The sequence below is a fragment of the Macaca fascicularis genome, chromosome 12, assembly GCF_037993035.2.
Source record: "Macaca fascicularis isolate 582-1 chromosome 12, T2T-MFA8v1.1".
Lineage (NCBI taxonomy): Eukaryota > Metazoa > Chordata > Mammalia > Primates > Cercopithecidae > Macaca > Macaca fascicularis.
The window spans coordinates 122,086,143-122,108,283 of record NC_088386.1 but is presented as its reverse complement, the minus strand read 5'-3'; the positions used below and the strand labels follow the sequence as shown (position 1 = coordinate 122,108,283).

Genomic DNA, 22,141 nt, shown 5'->3' with positions numbered 1-22,141 from the left:
CCGCCTTAAATAGGATCGTTGGGAATAGGTTTACCAACAGAATTTCTCAAATAGACTTTTCTGTCTCCCGTCTTTCAGCAGGTAGAGAAGGGACTATGTTACAAACTTTAACCTCTAAAGCAATAACTGCAGTGATAAACAAGGGTAGAGTTTAAATTTCAAAAGATTTACTGCTTGGAAAAAAAAAAGAAACAAAATGAAAACACATCGCTTTTGAAGCTGACAAACAGAAATATCTCCTCCTTAAGTTAAATTTACCTTTGGGTTTAAAAACAGAAAATGTCAGGCAAAGCACAACTGAACTTCCAATCAAAGAAGCTATTGTTTTACAAGCTGGGAAGCCTGCATTCTTGACATTCCTCGCTAAAATACACAAGACCCTTGAGACACCTTTTTGCTGCTTCCAACCTTGCATGAATTTTAAATAAAACTGAAATCTCTTTAAAGCACAGGCTTAGGATATTTACATGTAAACAGATAATATTCCGAGATTTATGTCCTGTAGATGCAGGTAAGATTGGAAATAAGATTTTTATTTACATTTATGCTAGAAATGATAAGAAATGGACCATCATATTTTCCCAGACTAGAAGTTACCTACAATTCCAAAAAGATAAAGAGAAATATGATGTATTGTTAACTTCAGAAAAAGATAGATTTGTTTAAGTTCCTTATAGATTCTGGATATTAGACATTTGTCAGATGCATAGTTTGCAAATATTTTCTCCCATTCTATAGGTTGTCTGTTTACTCTGTTGATAGTTTCTTTTGTTGTACAGAAGACCTTTCATTTAATTGGGTCCCATTTGTCTTTTTGTTTGTTTGTTTCTGTTGCAATTGCTTTTGGAGACTTTCTCATGAAATCTTTGCCAAAGTCTATGTCCAGAATGGTATTTCCTAGGTTTTCCTCTAGGGTTGGTATTGTTTTCGTTTTTATATTTAAGTATTTAATACATCTTGGATTGATTTTTGCATATAGTGAAAAGAAGGGGTACAGTTTTAATCTTCTGCATGTGACTAGCCAGTTATCCAGCATTATTTATGTTTTGTTTAATTTAATTTAACTTAATTTAGGAGAGCTAAGTAATTAAACATGAGGCCAAAGTACGTAAGAAAGTGGCAGTCTTTTATTGCAAATATGCACACACTCTCGGGCGAGGTTCTCTGGTCCTCAGGTGTGGGGGGCCAGGGAAGTCATGCCGGCGCTCTCGGGTGATGTTCTCCGGTCCACAAATGCGGGGGCCGAAGAAGTCACGCCGGCTCCTGCCGGCAGCGGACTTTTATGCATTGGTACTGGAAGGGGGAGGGCAGTGGGCATGATAAGGGTGTGATAGGGGCGTCTCCGTAGGCGTGGCCGGGTAAGTTTCGATCTCTTCAGATTGACATCACCTGGCGCATGCTCGGTTGATCTGCATCTTCCCGGGGCGGGCTGCACTTTCTCGCACACGGGAATGTTGGTGGGGAAGAACCCGGAAGCAACATGGATTGTGCCTTCTTGTTCACCTTCCTCCATCTTGTCCTTTCTCCCTCACCTAAACAATTTATTGAATAGGCAGTCTTTTCCCTATCGCTTGCTATTGCTGACTTTGTCAAAGATCAGATGGTTGTAGGTGTGCAGTTTTATTTCTGGGTTCTCTAACCCATTTCATTGGTCTATGTGTCTGTTTCTGTGTTAGTACCATGCTGTTTTGGTTACTGCAGCCTTGTATTATAGTTTAAAGTCAGGTAGTGTGATGCCTTCCACTTTGATCTTTTTGCTTATAATTGCTTTGGCTATTTGGGCTCTTTTTAGGTTCCATATGAATTTTAGATTAGATTTTTCTAACTCTGTAAAAAATGATGTTAGTAGTTTGATAGGAGTAACATTGAATCTGTATATCACTTTGGGCAATATGACTATTTTAACACTATTGATTCTTCCTATCCATAAGCATGGAATGTTCTTCCATCTGTTTGTGTCATCTATGATTTCTTTCAGCAGCATTTTGTAATTCTCATTGTAGGGATCTCTTACCTTGCTGATTAGCTGAATTCCTAGGTATTTTATTCTTTTTGTAGCTATTGTGAATGGGATAACATTCTTGATTTGACTCTCAGCTTGGACATTTTTGCTGCATAGAAATATTACGATCTTTTACATTGATTTTGTGTCCTGAAACTTTACTGAAGTTTATCAGTCTGCAGGAGCCTTTGAGCAGAGACTATGGGGTTTTCTAGGTATGGAATCATATCATATGTGAAGAGAGAGAGTTTGGCTTCCTCTCTTCCTATCTGGATGCATTTTGTTTCTTTCTCTTTCCTGATTACCCTGACTAGGACTTTCAGTACTATGTTAAGTAGGAGTGGTGACAGTGGACATTCTTATTCTTGTTCCAGTGCTCAAGGAGAATGCTTCCAGCTTTTGCCTGTTCAGTATGATGTTGGCTGTGCATTTGTCATAGATAGCTCTTATTATTCTGAAGTATGTTCCTTCAATGCCCAGTCGGTTGAAGGTTTTTAACATGAGGGGCTGTTGAATTTTATTAAAAGCCTTTTCTCAGAGAACTTAAAGAAGAATAACCATTCAATCCAGCAATCCCATTACCCAAAGGAATGTAAATTGTTCTACCAAAAAGACACATGCACTCATATGTCCATCACAGCACTATTCACAGTAACAAAGACATGGAATCAACCAAGATGCCCAACAACAGTGAACTGGGTAAAGAAAATGTGGTTCACAGCCATTAAAAAAGAGGAAAATCAGTCTTTTGCAGCAACATGGATGCAGCCAGAAGCCATTATCCTAAGCGAATTATCGCTGGAACGGAAAACCAATGAATGTTCTCACTTATAAGTAAAAGCTAAACATTGAGTGCACATAGACACAAAGAGAGGAATGAGAGACACCAGGGTCTATTTCAGGGTAGAGGCTAAGGAGAGTGTGAGGATCAAAAAACTACCTATTAGTTACTATGTTCACAACCAGAGTGATGAAATAATTTGTACACCAAACCTCAGCTACATGCAATTTACCCATGTAACAAAACTATACATGTACCCCATGAGCCAAAAAGTTGAAAAGAAAAAAATGAATTATATAAAAATGGAATATGGCCATTGTTAATAAGTGGTACTGCAAAAAGCAATAGAAATTAGAAAGGAATCAATGTGGACTGTGCATTTAGATATAACATAGCTGAAGCAATGGGTTTGAGCCAGACTAGATGGGTAGGTAGGGCTTATATTGCAAGGGAATGAAATGAGGAGACTTTCTGGACAAGAACAAACCTGGGAATGAATACTAGGAACTGACTGGGGATCTGGGATAAAGTAAATTAAACACAGAAGAAGTTTCGTACAGCTGAGAAAAAAGACAAAAATCAGTATAAGATTTATTCTGAACGTATAGAATTCGTGCAGTGTAACCATAATGCCACTTAATTTTGTATTCTGTCTCTTTAAAATTCACTGGAGGGATTTCTTTCTCTGCCTGAGCTGTATCTTGGGGTATGAGATGACTATGCAAATAAGTGCCATGGATTCTTAAGTCACCAAACAGAATCTTCCTTCAGAAATTAGAATATCCAAATGCATTTAATATGCAAAACTCCAAACTTGATTAAAGTAAAATTTTCTCACCTCCTCCAGTTGGAGCCTGCCTCAAACAGGAAGCCAGGAATGGAGATGTGGTCCTCATTACCTCCATCTCTCTCCCCATCGTAATGAAACCGGGTTCTGATCCACCCTAGCAGCAGGAGTGTGGTGGGAACTAAGGGCAAAAATAAAGGCGAAAGGAAGGTATCCCTTGACCAGCATTGCTGTATGATGGTATTGCACTCTCTGGGTCTGGCAAGTGTTTCAAGCTGTCTCTTGCTTTGTAAATGTCTACCTGGTTTATGCAGAGGTTTCTATGAAAAAAAAAAAGTGACTGTGCTGCAATGATGCAGGCCACACCTTCCATTCACCCCTCGTGACTGCCCACCCCTCACAGACTCTCTCTGTTGAATCTCATTACACATCTAGTTGTTCGTGACCTAGGATATTTATTCTGGGGTGAGCGTGTGGTGGGATGGCTGCTCACCAGTAACTCAGAGATTACTATAAGAGAAGTAAAATCTAGTTCTTAACCTTTCTCTCCTGAGCCAAGGTTTCTACAGACTGATAGGAGGCCTAGGAAGAGTCTTAGGTCTATTTTGAGCCTCCATCCTTGACTAAGTTATATATTGGGACATGTTTAAAAACATAGTATGTCACAATATTTGACATATTTAAAAACACATCTTAAGGCGATTTTAAATGTCATTGTTTTTAGATGCCAGTGTTGCATCTAGACTTTGGTAATAGGTAAAACCATCTTTGAAACTGACTGGGTTCATCACAGTGATCTGAATGTGTCTGTACCTGTGTACTGAGATCACACACACCCAAACACTGAAGGAATGACGGGAGTGACTTTGCCTAATGAATACAAATTTAGAGTAGGACAAACATTCTTAAGCTTTTTGTGCTATGGACTTTGCAGTATGGTAAAGCCTATAGACCTTTCTGAGAAAAAAAAAATGTGTTTTAAATGCATAAAAGAAAATGCAAATGATCCCAAAGGAAATAAATTACATTGAAGTATAGTTATAAAATAATTAAAAAGTGATATAGTAATGTCTGTTTCTCTTTTTTTCTTCTTTTTGTTTTGCCTTCACTTGGCATGAACAAAATGTGTTTCTATATTATATAATAAGAGTTAGTGTCAGGGCTGAGAACATTATATTTTTGAAGTACTGGTCCATGAAAATGGTATTCCATACTATCTGCTACAATTGAAATGTGATATGTGATATGACATACATGATTTCCATTGGTGACACAGTTAGAGGTGTTGCAAATACTGTTGCAGTTTGTTTCATAAATTCCTAGTTAAGTAAAGTGCCAAATGTTAGAGAACAGGGAAAACAAAGGTTTCTGAATTCCATCCTGGATAGAAAGCAATCTGCTTGCATATTGTCACTACCTGTTGCAATGAAATATTGCTAGTCATTCCACTGAGAAGGTTTAGTCCATAGAATTTAATGAAAGATTTACCCTTTCCTTGAATCTTCTGTCTATTGATTCCTCCCATCCCTTCTTTTCTCCTGGTAGATTGTCACAGTCTGTTTACAATGCTCAGTTGGGCCTGACTTCCCTCATCAGCAAGGCGTGGTCCCTAGCTATTAAAAAATATTACCATTTCCCAGGACAGCAGTTTTTTGTTTTATTTCTCTTACATCTTTCCTGTGCATTGGGCCACTTATCCACACTGGATATGACTTTTGAAAGAACAGGAAGGGACCTATCAGGACCAACAGTTTTCCTTTTGCCTAATAAGATAATGATGGCACCAAAAATAAAATCCCTCCCTTCCCTCTGGAAATGCAGGCCTCCTGATGGGATTTCTACTTTGCCTCTTCAGCAGTGTGAAATGACCCAGGGAAAGACTTAATAAGTAGATGTCAGCCCCAGTGTAAGCAGAAAAAAAAATGATGAATGGACCACTAGGCAACCCTATCCCAGCACAGTTTGGCTGTGGACTTTGCATTAGATTCTATAGTTTTTCTGTCTTAAATATCGTCAGGGATTCTCAAGTAGTTTCAGCCTGAGGCTATTACTCCTAATAATTGAGACTGATGAAAGGTCATGGTATTTTTACAGCTTAGCTGTGGCACGCTATATATCACTTTGCTTCTGTCAAAGAAAATATAATACACTTCGTTGGCAAAAGGTTTGATCCTGAGTTTCTCCTCTGCACGTTGTCTACAAGGTATTTGCTTGGGTTTACCTATAAATTTTATATTTAAAATGTTCCAGAAAATTGCCTGGTGCCAGAATGAGATCATTCAGGTAGAAAGCAAATGTTTCAGGATCATTAGGAAATTAATTACATGAAGTGATTGACACGTTGCAACTAGAGAGGAAGTGTTTCATACAGCCGTGCTTGCTTGAACACAATACTACAGATCCCTTGTGAAAAGCTGCTTATTGTGCTAAAATAGGAAAAGTGACTTAGGAGGAAAATCAACGGTGTTAGAAAATTATCTAGTCAAGGAGTTTCAGCTCTGTGGTGATTAATTTTCTTTTCCTGGTTATGCCTAGTTATTGGTGGTTTCTGAGCTTCTATATAAAGGCTGGCACCCCAGCCATAAGTGCCTTGGAAGTTTTTTTTTTTTTAATCTGCAAAATGTTTTATTATTTGGTGGTGGGGGCATGAGGGGTATACAAATTGAGGTGACTAGTAATAAAAAGAACAAGTTATTTATGATAAAAGAAATAGCACATATTAAAACCCAGAAAATCTGTCTGAAGTATTCAGAGGAAAATTCATAGTGTCAAATTCTGTATAAGTTGAATAACCCATACAGAAAAATAGAAAACATGTAAAGTAAGCCTGTAACCAAAGAATCCTCTCAAAGTCTTAAGGAGGACAAAACAAAGCACCAATCAAAAGTAAAAATAAGTATAGTTTTTTAAAAAAGATATACTTGGTTTAATATATCTTAAATTATTTACTTATGAAAAATTTTGCAAATATGATACATTTCAGTTTGTAAGAAAGGTTATAAGTAGAAAAAAACTCTAAATAACCAGACATAGAATGCTATAAAAGTTTCTAGTACCTGCTATAATGGTGAATTTGAATGGACCGCATACTTTATTCTTCTGAATAAATCCTAGAGAGACTACAGAAGCTCAAGGAAAGCAGAGGGAAAGGAAAATAACAATAATTAAGACAATAAAACAAGTTGAGATTGGCCGGGCGCGGTGGCTCAAGCCTGTAATCCCAGCACTTTGGGAGGCCGAGACGGGCGGATCACAAGGTCAGGATATCGAGACCATCCTGGCTAACACGGCGAAACCCCGTCTCTACTAAAAACACAAAAAATTAGCCGGGCGAGGTGGTGGCGCCTGTGGTCCCAGCTACTCGGGAGGCTGAGGCAGGAGAATGGCGGGAACCCGGGAGGCGGAGCTTGCAGTGAGCTGAGATCCGGCCACTGCACTCCAGCCTGGGCGACAGAGCGAGACTCCTTCTCAAAAAAAAAAAAAAAAAAAAAAAAAAAAACAAGTTGAGATTGAAGACTACCAGGAAGCAGTCTCTGTGTGGAGAGGGCTGTGGTGTGTCTGCAGCAGCGGGCACAGGATAATAGGAGGTAGATAAAGGTGAGTAGTTTGGGGAAAGCTGTTGAGTTTTGTTTTTCCCTTTCTATGTCACCTTGGCATAATCAGTTTCTTTGCCATGAAACATATAGGACAGCCCAGGCCACGGAAGCTATCAAACGGCAGGTTTGCAGATGACAGTGCATCTGGACTGCTGCTGCTCTCTGGCCTTCGTTTTTCATGTCCTCTTCCTCCAACCCCCCAGACTGGGTTTATAAACTAAACAGGAAATTGCTTATTCAAAGTAGTTTAAAAATGAATCTTTGACTAGGAGACTTATGTAGTGGTTAACATGATTCTGTGGGGCCTGGGTTTCTCTGCCCTGGGGCACCTCCCTTCCCCTCGTTATAAAGACAATGGAGAGACACAGGAAAGGGCCTAGCCTTTGGGTCTACCCCAAAACATGTTATCAGGAATACTAAAATTAATAGACACCTGTGGAGTACAATCATTAAACAGACAAATATTCAGATGTATGTACATATATAAGTGTGTGTGTGTGTGTGTGTGTGTGTATATACACACATATAAAATAGAGCGGAATTTTGGAACAGATAAACCAAGAAATATAACAAATATGCACAAAGAGATATGAGAAAATGGACAGATATATGTGTGTATGTGTGTGTAATCTCCCTGTGACTTTATTAGGAATAAAATATAATACTTAACACAAAGAACGCACAGAAAGGATAAACACCAGGATGGATACAGCTAAAGAAAAAGCTGGGAATTATCCAGCTGAAAAGTCTTATGGAAAACTCCATAGGAACAGAAACTGATGAAGAAAAATAAAATAATAAGCCGGGCTAGAAGATCAAGAAAGAATCAACATATGGTAATGAGAGTCTCAGAAAAGAAGGAAAAAAACAGAAAAGAGAATATGTCTTTAGAAATAATGAATATACATTTAAAAAGTTTCAAAAAGATTACATACCTTGCATTAAAAAGGCTCCTAGAGTATCAATTTGGAGAGAATTAAAAACCTACATCTTGACATATTGCAGCAATATTTTAAAACATTGGAGGGAAATAAATTATTCTAGAAGTCTCTATAGAGGAAGAATAAATCACGGCAAAACAATATAGTCAGATTGATGCCAAATTTTTCAATACCAATGCTGGATATAAAATAGAAACATCGAAATATTTTTAAATTATGAAGAAAAAGAAATTCTATCTCACTTTTATTTCAAGCCAAATTATTATTTAAATATGCATGTAATCTGTTATAATAGCATAAAATACCTCAGAATGTTTACTACACAGTCTAAGAGGAAATATTGAGATTAAAAAAAAAAAAGAAATCAATGAGTAGCGGATGCCATAACATATGGGAAATATATTTGAATAACTTGGTAAAGATTACTGTGGTTTAATAATCCTATAATGGATAGCCAAAAACATTGAGATAATTTCAAAAGAACAAATCCTCCAAATAGTCCTGAGCCAGATTGAATGATAGACTTATTCACCAAATTTCTGAATAATTGGTATTTATAAATATAACATACTTTTTTCAATAACCTAGAGAAATATTTCAATTGGACCTATCAATTTATCTTATAAATAAAAGTTTAAAATAAAACTTAATAAATAGAGTAAAATAAAAGATGACAACTAATCTCTATTTTAAATATTGGTATAAATATTACATTGAAAATATTGAATATAATATTTTGAAATAGGAATAGCAAGGAGAATTTGTGACAGGAATGTAACTATAAAGCAATATCTGGTTATATAAAACTATAGTTCATTTAAATAGGCTAATTAAGGAAAAAATCTTGAGTGTCACTGGAAAGATAACTGATATAATTCTACTCATATTTGTTATTAAAAATAAAACCTTTAAAGTAACTATACAAATAGTTAAGTATTAGTTTATTATTTGAACTAGGAGCAAGGAGACTTCTAGTTGGGATAATGTAATTTCAGATATTTAAGGACCCCATCTGCACCAGACGTATAGCATAATGGTAAAATATAAAAAGAAGAAATGACTATTCATATGAGCCACAAGTAAAAGTTAAATATTTCTGTGGATGAAAAAAGATAAAATGAACTTAAAGCTTCAAGTATGCAGGGATTCTGAAATGATACATGTGGCATTACCAGAATAAATATTGTTCAGTGAGGCAGTCTCTTTACTGAAAACTGAAGGCTGAGGAAGCTCATCTCTTTGAAAAGAGGTTGAAAAAAACAAGCTAAGTCTAACTAGAGCCTGAAGCTACATTGTAGTTATAATTATAAACCAGGGACGTCAAAGGAGCAGGCATCACCTAGCAACCAAGACTTGGGTCAAGCTGCCCTCTGGTTTCGTGAGTTGATCAACATTGTTCTCAGTATCACTGTGGGAAAAGTCTCAATAACCAGCATAAGATCTAGCCCCAGACCACTATCCAACTTCAGGCAACTGTGAAAAATTGTTAAAGGGAAAAAATAAAAGGGTGGGGTGAAAGTATGGAGGAAGAAAAGGAGAACTAAAATTTCCATTTAATATCAGCCTGCAACCTAAACTATTAAAAAACAAAAAGTAAACTAATGCTAAGACAGACAACCAACAATTTGAAGGTTAATTCACCCCAAGGAAAATGAAAACAATAGAATGTGCAAAAATAATTGTAAAATGTGTGTGCTTTAAATCCTGTAATGAATAAAGAACTTGGAATGCTGTAAATGAACAAGAATTTATGAAGCAAACATGGGTAGATATGAGATACCCAGGGGTTATTAAAATGAGAAAGACTGGAAATTTAAAAATACCTTAATTTCAAATAAAATGTCAATATATGGAATACTCTCAAGATAGCAGCAAGGAGATTTGGTGAACTGAAAAATAGTAACACAAGAATTCACTAGAAGGTGGGGCACAGAAATAAAGCAGGATTTCTCATCAGAACTTTTGCCACTTGGGGCTAAATAATTATTTGTTGTGGGGAGTGTCCTGTACATTGCAGAATTTTAGCAGCATCTATAACCTCTACCCACTAGATGCCTGTAGCACCCCCTCCCCAGTTTTGACAACCAAAACTGGATTGTCCAATGTCCAGGTGAGTAACCCTCGCCCAGTTAGAACCACTGAAATAAAGAGATAAAAGTATTTAAAAAGCAGTTAAAAGACATGAAATTGACATGGGAAACCACAACAAAGTTTCAGAAGGTGCTCCACCAGAAGATTCTAGAAGAAATGGCAGAAGAGGAATATTGGCAGACATTTTCTGTAATTAAAGAAAACGTAAGCCCTTAGATTAAAATAGATTCCATCTAGAGAAGAATAAATACAAATCTAAACTTCATACCAGACTAAACTATAGATCACTGAGTATACACAAATAACAGTAAATGTTATTAAAAAGCATAACAGATTTCCTAAAAAACTTTCAGGCATATAAAGAGTATAAACTCACTACCTACTGGTCTTTTCTTTTTTTCCTTTTTTTCTTTTTCTGTTTTCTTTTTTTTTTTGGGGGGGGGGGGATGCAGTCTCGCTCTGTTGCCCAGGCTGGAGTGCAGTGGTGTGATCTTGGCTCACTGCAAGCTCTGTTTCCTGAGTTCACACCATTCTTCTGCCTCAGCCTCCCAAGTAGCTGGGACTACAGGCTGCCGCCACTACGCCCGGCTAATTTTCCTTATTTTTAGTAGAGATGAGGTTTCACTGTGTTAGCCAGGATGGTCTTGATCTCCTGACCTTGTGACTTGCTCACCTCGGCCTCCCAAAGTGTTGGGATTACAGGCGTGAGCCACCGCACCTGGCCCCTACTGGTCTTTTCTAACACAAATACCAAAAAGAAAAATCAGAGAAAAAGAGGTAAGCAAAGATATTGGTATACTGTATTTATAAATATCACCGATGATATTAAAATAATTCATCTTGATCAATTTTGCATTTAGCATTCTGACAATAATAACAGAAATAAGGTTTTCAAGAGAATGTGTAAAAGGAACAGTCTGAGAAACATTTTAAGGTAAAGAATCAAAATACTGAATAGATTTTGTTGGTATAATTTAAGTGTGTATTTAAAATTGATAGAGAAACGAAATACTAAAAAATATAATTTTTGTCTTGAAACAGAAATAAAATAAATATTATTAATAAAATAGATACTAGGGAGGTAGACAGTGAAAGAGGTAGTAAAAAGAAAACACACCATAAAATGGTAAGAATAATTTCAAAGTGCTAGTTATCACATTAAATATTGTCCTAATCTATTGAAGGGCAAAGATTATCTGGATTAAATACATTAAACACTAGTCAGCTTTGTACTTAATGGTCAACCGCTAGCTGTGTTCTTCTAAAAGAGAAAAGGTTATCAATAGCAGAGCTACTATTTAATATTGTTTATATACTAGTGATTTTTTGAGGAAAAAAGGATAGCAATACTAGCATTACTATTTAATATTGTTTTGCAAGTTCTAGATAATGCATTAAAATCTATGAAATATATATGTGTGCTTAATAAATGGTAAGAACAATATTATCATATTAGTTGATAATATGATTTTTTATAGGAACTATATTTAAATCAAAAAACCCTAAAATCTTAGAACTAACAAAATCTATTGAATGCCCTAAAGTATTATTTATTTATTTATTTAATATTTTAAGTTCTAGGGTGCATGTGCACAACGTGCAGGTTTGTTACATATGTATACATGTGCCATGTTCGTGTGCTGCACCCATTAACTCGTCATTTACATTAGGTATATCTCCTAATGCTATCCCTTCCCCCTCCCCCCACCCCACAACAGGCCCTTTTGTGTGATGTTCCCCTTCCTGTGTCCAGGTGTTCTCATTGTTCAATTCCCACATATGAGTGAGAACATGCAGTGTTCGGTTTTTTGTCCTTGCGATAGTTTGCTGAGAATGATGGTTTCCAGCTTCATCCACGTCCCTACGAAGGACATGAACTCATCCTTTTTTATGGCTGCGTAATTTTCCATGGTATATATGTGCCACATTTTCTTAATTCAGTCTATCATTGATGGACATTTGGGTTGGTTCCAAGTCTTTGCCATTGTGAATAGTGCTGCAGTAATTGTTGTTGTTGTTGTTGTTTGTTTGTTTGTTTGTTTGTTTTATGTTTGAGACAGAATCTTGCTCTGTAGCCCAGGCTGGAAAGTGCAGTGGCGCATTCTTGGCTTACTGCAACCTCCGCCCCCTGGTTCAAGCGATTCTCCTACCTCAGCCTCCCAAGTAGCTGGAACTACAGGCACATGCCACCACGCCTGGCTAATTTTTGTATTTTTAGTAGAGACGGGCTTTCACTATGTTGGCCAAGTTGGTCTCAAACTCCTGACTTCATGATCTGCCCGCCTCAGCCTCCCAAAGTGCTGGGATTACAGGTGTGAGTCACCACACCCAGCTACAAAGTTTTTAATGTATAAACCTATTCCTTATATTTGGGTTTTTATCCTGAATTCCAACCTGTTACACTGTCCACACACAAAAAAGGTAGAAATAGATCCTCTCTCCCATTCTGCTAGGTTCCTGTTTCATGATGAAAATTTGCAAACATGTAGAAAAGTTGAGAGAATTTCAGAAGGGACACCCATATGCCCACTAACTAGTCTCTACAATTAACATTTTGCTATACTTGTTTTTATCACACATGTATCTCTCCTTCCTTTTCTGAAAATGTATTTGAAAATAAGTTGTAGACTTTACTACATGTTATAAATACTTCAGCATACATATCATTAGAATGCAACATTTATTTATGCGTTTTTTCTTTTCAAGTAATATTTACATACACTAAAGTACTCAAATCATGCGACCACTTGATTACCTGAGAAAACCAACCTACTATTAATAAACAAAATATGATGGTCACTCCAGAAAGTTCCTTCTCAATAAATCCTTACCTCCATTTCCACAGAAGCATTCATTGTTCTGATTGTTTTACACCATGAATTAATTTTGCTGATCTAGAAGTTTACACAGGTAGAATCATAGTGTGTGTTAATGTGTAAGACTTCTTTCACTCTATATAAGGCTTTTGCAATTCATCCATGTAATTGTATATATCAGTAATTTATTCTTTTTATTGCTGCCTGACAACCCAGTGTAAAAATAAAGCAAATTTTATTTATCCAGTCTCTTATTGCTGGGTATCTAGGCTGTTTCTTTTTGGGGGTTATTATAAATATGGCTCCAATAAATGATTTTGTACAAGCCTGTTTGTAGAAATATGTTTCTTTGGAATCACCAGGTCTTACATGAGAGGTTGATCCACTTTTTTAAGATGCTAAGGGAACTATCTCTAAAATTGCAGGATTTTCACTGCCATTAACAATATGTGAAAGTTCTGGTTGCCACAAGTCTTCATCAACATTTAACAGTATTTCTCTTTTGATTTTAGCTACTTTAGTGGATATTAGGTATCTCATTGGGGTTTCAATTTTAATTTTCCTAATATCTAATAATATTCAGTGCTTTTTCATGTGCTTATTGGTTAATTATAAATTAGCCTTTGTTGTACATGTTCAAATCTTTTTTCCATTTTTTTCTTTTTATGATTGCCTTATAAACTTTATTATTTTTTGTTTCTGAAAATGTATGCTAGTTACCAGTCCTAAGTCAGGTGTGTAAACTTCAAGTATGTCTCAGTCTACAGCTTGCCTGTTCATTTACTTGATGTCTTTAGATGAACCAAAGTTGTTAATTTTTAAAAAATATATTTTATATGTATTTTTATTTTTATTTTATTTATTTATTTTATTTTATTTATTTATTTTTTTTGAGACGGAGTCTCACTCTGTTGCCCGGGCTGGAGTGCAGTGGCCTGATCTCAGCTTACTGCAAGCTCCGCCTCCCGGGTTTACGCCATTCTCCTGCCTCAGCCTCCTGATAGCTGGGACTACAGGCGCCCGCCACCTTATGTATTTTTATTTTATTGATATTGTTTTCTATGGTTTTTAAAGAAACTTTTGTCTATTTGGAATCCACAAAAATATACTATTTATTAAAGCTTATAGTTTTAGCTAATATGTTGAGATCTCGAATCCATCTCAAATTAATGTTTGTACATGGTGTGAGATAGGGGTCAAAGTTTATTTTTTAATTTGCATAGCTAGTTGTTCCAGGATCATTTGTTTAAAAGCTTTTCCTTTTCTTGTAAGATTGTTTTGTCCCTTTGGTGAATATCAAATGATCATGTAATGTGAATATATTTCTAGGCTCTCTATTTTATTTCATTGATTTATTTGTTGATTCCTTGCCAGTGCTACACTGTTTTTATTATGATGGCCTTATAGTAAGTCTTGAAATAAGGCTGAATAAAAGACTTTTGAGTTGTTAGTTAAAATACATACAGTATATAAAAAAATAATGAAGGAATCATGTTCATTTAATGTATTTTTTATAAATTAAAACTCATAGGGAAATAATATGAACTAAAGGCATTAACAGATAAATCAGAGAAATAGTACATCAACTAATGTCAAATATCATTCTGGCATTAAAATATCAGACTTTAGAGAAAACTTACAGAGCTGGGAAAATGAAATAAGCAGGATTAAAAATGTATGGTTGATATAATCCTAACTTTCTCAAATAAGAAAATTTATACACAGAAAAGAAAAGTTACTGTAAAAGAAATTATTTCAGGAATTTAACCATTACTTATTTGATATTGGCTACTTCTGAACAATAAGATGCAATATGAATTTTATCATCTACTTTATGTTTTTCTGTTTCTCTTGCATTTCATAATGAATATTTATTTTTATGATTAAAGATAAACATTCTTTAAAAGCTTAATTGGTGGCCGAGTGCAGTGGCTCATGCTTGTAAACTTAGCACTTTGAGAGGCTGAGGTGGGTGGATCATGAGGTCAGGAGATCGAGACCATCCTGACCAACATGGTGAAACCCCCATCTCCACTAAATATACAAAAATTATCTGGGCATGGTGGCACATGCCTGTAATCCCAGCTATTTGGGAGGCTGAGGCAGGAGAATTGCTTGAACCAGCGAGTTGGAGGTTTCAGTGAGCTGAGATGGTGCCAGTGTACTCCAGCTTGGGTGACAGGATGAGACTCCGTCTAAAAAAATAAGTCTAATTGTTTAAGTACGGTGAGAATGCCATCTTAGTTCAGGTTGCTATAACAAATTATCATAGACCAGATGGGTATAAATTATAGAAATTTGTTTCTCACAGTTTTGCAGTGTGAAAGTCCAAGGTCATGGTACTGGCATGGTCAGGTTCTGGTGAGGGCTCTTTTTCCAAATTGGAGACTGATGAGTTGTCCTAGCGTCGCGTGGTGGAAGGAACCAGCTAGCTCTCTGGCCTCTTCCTGTAAAGGGACTAATGCGATTGATGAGGGCTCCAGCCTCACGTCCTGGTTATCTCCCAACAGCTCCCCATCCAAATACCATCATAATGTGATGAGGGTTTCAACATACAAATTTTGGGGCACACTAACATTCACTATATTGTAAACATATGTCCTCAGAAAATCTCTGAAAACAGAGCAAGTCATCACTTATGGATGAAGGAATAGATGTGTATGTTCCTCCCTCTGCCTAGAAAGATGAAGGAATAGAGGTGTACCAGAAAGAGAAACGTCCTGCACTAGAAAGCTAAGCAAGGGAGAGCACAATTTGACACGTAGGATCTTGCCTCTTTATGTTGGCTATTTCTGCGTTCAAGACTGCATCTTTGGATAACTTCCAAATAACCAGACCGTTCCACTAACCTGGATGATCCCATAAGACAACAGAGTTAGCAGTTCTTCACACTCCCTGCTATTCTATGCATCTGCACAGAAAAGCAGAAGCCAATGACATCCTGAACCTATACATTTGTTTCATCTTAATGCAATAATTTTAGTCCCCTTTGAACCAGTGGCATACAGTCAGAGTATGTATGTTTATTTAGTGCTGACTGTGTATCAGTTACATTGCAAGATCTTTGGGGGTTCACAGATGAAGGTGGCATGAGTAGAATCAGCATCCACTCTAGTTGCTTCCAGGATAACCAGGGCAAGGTGCTCCAGCAGGCCCTGGAGCTGTTTCCAGTGTGCCAGGCCTGCTCTAGGAGTATCAGTCCATTGGCTGAATCTGAAACTTTAGCGGCTTCCTGATGCCAAGAATAATGTAGCATTGTACGCCACTGGAGAGTGTAAGAAACAACACTTAATTCAGTTATAAATTATTCTAGCAATAAGCATTCGCTTATAATGACCTGTAACCAAAGCAAACTTTTTTTTTCTCAACCTTGTTTTTTATTTATTTATTTTTCAGCCATTAACATGGTACCTTGGTTAGATAACCCAGATTCAGTCAGGTTGGTGACCTGGGCATATAACTGGGAGAACTGAAGATTCATGATTGTGATGGTTAATATTGAATGTCAACTTGATTGGATTGAAGGATACAAAGTACTGATCCTGGGTGTGTCTGTGAGGGTGTTGCCAAAGGAGATGAACATTTGAGTCAGTGGGCTGGGAAAGGCAGACCCACTCTTAATCTGAGTGGACATAATCTAATTGGCTGCCAATACAGCTAGAATAGAAATAGGCAGAAGAATGTGAAAAGAGAGACTGGCCTAGCCTCTGAGCCTGCATCTTTCTCCCATGCTGGATGCTTCTTGCCCTCAAACATCTGACTCCAAGTTCTTCAGTTTTGGAACTCGGACTGGCTCTCCTTGCTCCTCAGCCTGCAGATGGCTTATTGTGGGACCCTGTGATCATGTGACTTAATTTTATTTATATACACACACACACACACACACACACATATACACACACACACACATTACATTAATTCTGTCCCTATAGAGAACCCTGACTAATACAGTGATTAAATACATAATTGACTTCTTTAGAATTGGGCTAATTTTGATCAGGTTTTTTTTTGTGTTTTAAAAATCCAATTAACACACACTAATAGCTACTTGGGAGGCTGAAGCAGGAGGATTGTTTGAGCCAGGAGTTCAAGGCTTCAGTGAGCTATAATTGCTCCACTGTACTCTAGCTTTGGTGACAGAGCAAGACCCTTTCTCTAAATAAATAAAATAAAATAAATAAAAATGTATGTGATTATTATGCATCGCATTCCTATATCAAAACATCTCAATAAATATGTACACCTACTATGTCCCCACAAAAATAAAAAATTTAAAAATTTAAGAAATTCAATTAGCACATCTGTTTTATAAACATAAGCATGGATGAAAGCTATAAAAATAAGTAAATATTCTGGAGAGTCGTGCACAGAGGTAGTCGTTCACATGGGAACAGGAAACAAATTCCAATTTATCTAACTTCCTCTCACCATGTGGAAGGTGCTAAACCATAGTCAGAACTCTGGGCTGTGAAGAGAAAACTGATTTCAGTTTTCAAATTCAATAGAAGAAAAATAATTTGATCTTAATTTTAGTGACTGGATGAAAATAAGATAACACAAAATATAAAATACGAGTAAGGTCTCATTTATAATTTGACAGACAACCTGTAGGGAAACACATTGTTCCTTTTGATTCTCAAATGCAAAAAAGGATATATTGGCCACCTTGAGTTGGTCAAATTATCTCATGCAAAGTGTCATGTATTAAGCCGCAGTGGTTTGAACACTAAGGCTGCACTCACCATGTGAAGAACCTGGAAGTATCTTCTTTGGAATGTTCATGTGCCCACACGGTTCTGGGATACTGTCAAAATCAAAAGCAGTAACCTTCAACGCTGACATTCTTTTATATTTTCATCTTATTTTCACACTGGGGTGGACTTGTTCATTCCTCTTCCACCCCCAGCCAGAGTGAAGCTCTCCCAGTTTTGCAGACAGAGTCTCTCTCCCACTTGGTCATACCATCTGTTTCCACATTGCAGTTTACTCTACATGAATACCAGGTAGCAGACGGGATTTTGCCCAATAGCAAGTACAGCAAAAAGTCTTTCACAGGCTCCTCACAATCTGTGAACATATGATCAGTCTAGGATAACACATTGTACTAAAAATATACCAGAGAAGTGTTCATGTGGTAATAAACAAGGAACCTGAATCAAGGAGGAAACATGCCATGAGCTTCTGAAGTGTATACTTCTCTGTGTACCAGAATGATGACGGTCTGTCAATGGGAGATGACTGGATCAACTAATGTTTGTTTCTTTATTGCAAGTGTTAATGTACATTTAACAGTGTGGGCATAGCGTGTTTGGTCTAAAACCCAAACTGTGAGGTAAATGAGAGGGAGTCTACAAGTATTTATCATGAGGTGGTTGATTTGATAAACAGAAATATATGTAATTTCCATGATAATTTCTGAAACTGCACAGTGACATGACAAGGAATATCTTATCAAGTCTGAGAGTGCAAATTTAAAATTAAAAAGACTGTGTCCTATATTTTATGCTGCATCATTCATTCCTTATTAACTATATTATCATTTTAATAGAACTTGACAATACTCCCTAAATGTTAGATATATATATTATAGAGACCTTATGAAGACTGATTGTCAGTTTATGCGGAAAAGACTTGTGCAGATTTTTAATATCTCATTTTATTGCTGGATTCTGGAACCTGATTTTCTGAGCTTCAAATTTTTAACTTGCTTTAATTTATCTGTTAGTCATAATATATTTTTATTATTTAGCTAAGTTGAACTTGATCTCACATTGTAGCTGTTCCTCACCTCTCTTATTTGCATTTATATTTGCTAGGGGAGGATAGGAATGGGAAGTCAAATGTCTTCTTAGATTGGGCAAATGATTATGTCTAGAATTGAACTGCACAATATAGATGTGGATCTAAATTCTGCATCTGCATTTGGTACAACCATTTTGATTCTCATACTAGTCATAAAGGTTTAGAACTCCAGATGGTATCTGCTCCCCTTGGTGCTTGAAAGCAATGGGATGTAGTAGCAATGACAACACACTAAACATCAGAAGGCTGGTGTTCATACATGGGCCTTCCCTTCTGTGACTATGTGGCTTTGAATCACTGATTTAAAGTCTATATTCCTCATCTATAAAGTTTGGAAAATAGTATATATGCCACTGTGCTGTGCTCCAATAAAATGCCTGGTCCATAACATCTCTTTTTTGTATCTGTAAAATCAGTTGACACAAATAGCATATTCCTCACTGTCTTCCAGTTCACTGTTTTACGTATGGATCTAAGACAGTATGATGGGTTCATGGTTCCAGAGGCCTGATTAAATTTGGCCTCATTTAGTAGCTGGGTGATGAGAACCTATCACTTGAATTGTTGTGAGGATTAAACATATTTTAAAATAGTATCAAGCACATAATAAGTGGCTCATTAAGATTGTTGTTTTTACTATGTATGAACAATGATTTGGAAGTATTGCTTCTGCAGGACTGGTCACTTTGTTTCTTCAGATCTTCCTCAAGCATTGATTGTGCAAAACAAAACCTTTCTCTAGCTGCCATGGTACAGATTTCAACCAGTCCTCTGTTGTCTCTGCAGGCTGCTCACATATCCATTCCATCACATTTCATGGTTAATATCAATCGTCAGGTCTATTTTCTCCATTGGACTTTCAACTACTCAAAGACAAGGACATACGTATTCTTTTATTTCTCTCAGTGTCATTGGGTCCAGGTTTTGCTGGCAAACAAATACCTGATAAATGCTAGTTTGATATAATTGTGATTGAATGGAAGAAATTGATTTATTTATTCTTTTATGTTTCCCCTATAAAAGTATGTTCTTAATCTGTGATCCATGGATGTACCTGGGCTGGTGGGTGTTTGTGAGCCATCTCACATTGTTTGCAAAATTCGTTACCTTATACATTTGTCTAGGAAAAGGGTCCAAACTTTCATCAGCTTCCTGGGGCAGCCTGTGGTCTTGAACAGAGTTGGAACCATTAATAGAGAATTTCCTTATATTCTTTCTAAGAACATCATTGTCTAAAAATCATGAAGCCTTTAGAATAATAATTGGCTCAGATTACTTTGACATTTGCCTTAGACATTTGCCACTTTCTGTACTTTCTTCTTCAGTTTAATTCAATGTCTGCTGCCTAAAAAAATGCAAGCAGTTGCTGTGAAAATTATGTATGCACTATCTGTCCACGAGAATGCAATATGGTCAATCAGATTCCTTTAACAAGTGATTTGCTTCTCATGTCAGCATATTGCCACATCTTGAAAATTGAGTGATAATCAATCATTATTATATCTGGAAGATAAAATTGACTGCAGCCCATGAAGCACAGGTGTCACCTAAGGTTTCCCCTGTCCCCTACCCTGCCTACTGAGAAAGAAGTAGCAAAGAGAGGCAAATAACAAAGCAGAAGTTTGACTGATTTCTAGCATATGCAATATTTTAATTATATCTTATTTAAATACAATTGGCCTTCAAAAAGCTACCCAAACCATAGAAAAAATGAGAAATATTTGGATCTGTTAACCAATGAGTAATTATAAGATTTCAATCTTATGTTGTAGCCACTAGAATAAAATCTGAGTTGATGAAACAAGAAGACCCAAAGATGATGGTTCAGCCAAACAAAAGTTTATTTTGTGTCTCTTCATGGCACAGAGCAGGAAGGTGGCTTCTATTTCAGGAAGCCATGCCTTGGACAGAAAGGCAGTTCTGTCATCTCCAGTGTAGCTTCCAAGGGAATTCTCTTGTTCTCATTCTCAGCGAGCAGAAAGACAAGTAAGGAGTGGTTTCAGAGCAAGTGTTTTCTAAGCAAGTAAGGCAGAAGCTGAACATTTTACTTCTGTTCATATCCCATTGATGAGAATTTAGTGGTGTGGCCACACCTCGCTACCAAGAGGGGGGAAGAAATAGTGTACCTGAGCAACTGAGCACCCAGATATATACTATTACTCTGGAAAAAGCAGAACAGATTTTAGTTGGACAAATAAAAGTCTATGTTGAACATACAGACTTAGAATTTAGACACATGCATCAAAAACGAGTTCTTCTTATCTCTTCCTTCTGGAAGGAACAGTACTGATTCCATTTTGAATGCTGTGACCAAAAGTATTCGTCTTTTGGTCCAAACTCAAAATGGTTTTGCTGTCCCAGAAGAATGTGAAAGACAGAAAGTAACAGAGCCTAGGTTTAGGCTTCAGCAGGATAGACAAAAAACAATGGTCAGGATGCAGAGATAAGAAAGTTCCATTTGACAAGATAGAGGATCCAGAAAGATCCAGGTATGAGGTAATAGAGAGGATAAGAGAGGGCTCTGATGACAGGTAGTAGAAATAAAGGCATGGAGCTTTATGTATGTATCTCTGTAGCTCCTGCAAAATCTGTGAAGAGCAGGCAGGGAGCTGGTCATGGGAACCAGAGCAACAGGTAGAAAGTTCTGGAAGAAAATGCCTGTCTGCTAGAACCCTGACATGCAAGAATAAAGCAAAGGTCTATTCACTGGAATCAAGATGAAAAGAATGACTTAGCCACAAAAGAGATGAATAAAGAGTGGCTCAGCTAAACACATAGATTGTCGTTATTTATTATTCTTAGAAGTTTAATAAGGTCGCACGGACTAGAGTAAGTTAAACATGCAGGTGTCATTGAAATAAACACAGGTGTGGTTTTGAGGTGCTAGAAGTAGCCAAGGAGTTAAACCGTCTTAGTTTCTTGAATATAATGGAATGAAACTCCTAGTCATCTTATCTCCTTAAATAAAACTGAATAAAACTATAATCTCAGGATTATTTTGAAGAATGAAGAGCTGCTTTTTAGATAGGAAGTCAAAGAGTATATAAATTAGAAAAAGAATCAAAGTCAAAAAAATTTCTAAGGAGAAAGAAGAAAATGACAGTTAAGTGATTAGAACCCTGTTCTAAAAATCAATGAGGGGTACAGAGTGTCACTCGGAGAAGATGAAAAAGTTCTGGCAATGGTTTGTAGTAATGGTTGCACAAAATATATATGTATCTAATGCCACTGAATTGTATGCCTAAAAATGGTGAAAATACTGGGGCGTGGTGGCTCATACCTGTAATCCCAGAACTTTGGGAGGCCAGCACGGGTGGATCATCTG

General features: G+C 36.7%; 2 long non-coding RNA genes across 2 annotated transcripts in view; one reads left to right on the top strand and one right to left on the bottom strand.

Annotated features, from left to right (window-relative positions):
• Positions 1-18,050, bottom strand: part of LOC123567966 (uncharacterized) — a 118,515-nt gene extending 100,465 nt beyond the window's left edge. Inside the window, exon 1 of the long non-coding RNA XR_006691173.2 lies at positions 17,757-18,050. This is a non-coding gene — a long non-coding RNA (uncharacterized lncRNA). The remainder of the gene's footprint in view (positions 1-17,756) is intronic.
• LOC135966456 (uncharacterized) overlaps positions 1-22,141 on the top strand; it is a 450,675-nt gene that overhangs the window by 174,561 nt on the left and 253,973 nt on the right. The gene's annotated exons all lie outside the window — the stretch shown is intronic.